Source organism: Octopus bimaculoides, chromosome 18 (assembly GCF_001194135.2).
Source record: "Octopus bimaculoides isolate UCB-OBI-ISO-001 chromosome 18, ASM119413v2, whole genome shotgun sequence".
In the NCBI taxonomy this organism is placed as follows: Eukaryota; Metazoa; Mollusca; class Cephalopoda; order Octopoda; family Octopodidae; genus Octopus; species Octopus bimaculoides.
The window spans coordinates 4,292,349-4,294,952 of NC_068998.1; positions in this window are offsets into that span (position 1 = coordinate 4,292,349).

A 2,604-nucleotide genomic window follows, 5' to 3' on the forward strand; every position below is an offset into this window, starting at 1 on the left:
ACACACACACACACACACACACACACACACACACACACAATACGAACACGAATTGGCGAATTGACGAATGAACGAGTGAAAAAATGAACCAACCAGTACACAGAGGCTGACGTAAACACTATACACACACTCATATACATTCACACACATACACACACGCACACATACATACATGCATACATAAAAACATATATAGATAGACAGATATAAATAAATACACAGATATATAAACATATACACAAACAATCACATATATATATATACATACAATACATGCGTACGTATCAACTGGTACAGTTGTATCTTCCTGGGTCTATAAATAAAGCCAGTCTCCAGCGATCTAACGGCGTAGTTGAAGTTTAGATCGGAACCACATAACGACGAACTCATTATTTATACACCAAACCACACAGCACATCGCCAGTCAACACTTACAGTACATCTCATTGTACCATACAAGTTACCATACCGAAAGGACACCAATAATCCGATTAATTAGTAAGTATAACAATCACTACGTCTCTAATTAGCTTCCAATTAATCCTATACTGTGGCAGTCAACATTTTCGTTTTCTTATATTCACTGAATATATACATTGAGAGAGTGTTTCAGTGTGAATGAGGTGAACTGAGACGAATATATATATAACAACGTTTGTGTTTTGTACTGTTAGGATTTTTCGTTGTTGCTTTGTTTGGAAGTTTCGCTTTGCGGTAAGTCCTACGTTACGTATTGTTTGCACGTCTGTATGTTTGTATTTGTATGGTCTGTGCTGTTTTTCATCGGTATTTGTTCTTTGTCGACTTTTAAGGTTTTATTGTGTAATTATTGTACGGGTATACACTTGTATAGACGGATATACACTTGTATAGACGGGTATAGACGGATATACATTTGTATACATGCGTATTTATCAAAAATGTTTCCATCCATCCATCCATCCATCAAACCATCTCTCTCTCTCTCTCTCTCTCTCTCTCTCTCTCTATCTATCTATCTATCTATCAATCTGTCTGTCTGTATGTTTGTCTGTCCGTCTATCTATCTATCTATCTATCTATCTATCTATCTATCTATCTATCTATCTATCTACCAACCACCCTGTCTGTATGTCTATCTTTCTGTCTGTCTATCTATCTATCTATCTATCTATCTATCTATCTATCTATCTATCTATCTATCTATCTATCTATCTATCTGCCACCCCACTCAATACTATACTTCCTCAGTTATGGATCCTTTCTTACAAACTAGTAGGTGGCCTCACTAATGCCAGTGCCACGTGGAAAGCACCCATTACGCTCTGGAATTGAAGGGAATCCAACTGTAAAAACCACGAACCTTGCTAAAGCAGACATTGGAAATTGACTCAGTCATCTGGCTCGTTAGCCCTTATCGAACTGTCCATCTCATGCTTGCATAAAAAACGGACGTGAAATGATGATGATGATTCGACTCATTGGACCCCAAGAATTTTGACCAAGCAGACGACGTCCGGCGAAGAACGAGAAGTTGACCAGCGTTGACATTTTGAACGAGGTTCAACAGAAATAACACACACACACACACACACACACACACACACACACACACACACACACACACACACACACACACACACACACACACACACACACAATACCTGCATACAGACGTGTCATAGACTGGCTGTGGAATCTGTGTTGTCATCTTCCAAGATGACACATTAGCACTTGTCCGCACACAATGGAGAGTATTGTTAGAAGCACTCAAAACTCACATATATAAAAACACGTGCTGGTCGTTGGACTCTCAAAAAGAAGAACAAACGTCCATTTAGTGCCAAAGGAGAATATCTTCGGAAGGAGAACACAATGCATTGTTTCTTGTGTTTTCCTTCAATTCGATGTTCCATGGAGAGCAGAAATTCCAAAGCCTGAGATGCGGTCAATGGAGTGGTCCGGGTTGGTTTTAGGAGTCTTTTGGAAGAAGACTACGAAGTTGCTAGGTGAAATGATTTCTCAAACAACGGCATGCCCCATCAACGTAGGGGGACCCCCGTCCTGTTTCTATGAGATTTATTCGTTTTATGCCGGCGGATCCACAACTGAAGTCTTGTGTAAAAAATTCTTACTGCGATGATTGAGATGGCGATGGATGTGACGTCATTGATGTAGAAACTGATGCGAGATATGCGGCGACTGCAATTGAAAGTATCCTGTGTAGAATTTCCGAGGGATCTGAGAACTTTTAAAACGTTACAGAGCACCCCCCTCTCTCTCCAAACGAGCTCTGCTTTGTTTAGTTACAGATTAAGTTTTATCTCTTTCAAGAGAGACTAAGCGAGTTTGATTTTCACGCCTATGCACAATGCTTCTATCGTGGGACCCAGTAAAAGGCTTTCTACCATAGCAGAAGGATAGAACCGTCGGTGGAGGATGATTTTTACCAACCATGCACTGAAGTCCTTCAATTCAATCTAATTCATCCTGTATATTCGAAGATTCTCTTCTCCACGGACATCGAGCCATTATGCACCGTTGCCTCTATTCCACGCGTACATCAACGCTTCCTTTAAAATGAAACCATATCTCAGTTATATTTTAACCAAATTTTTTCAGCCA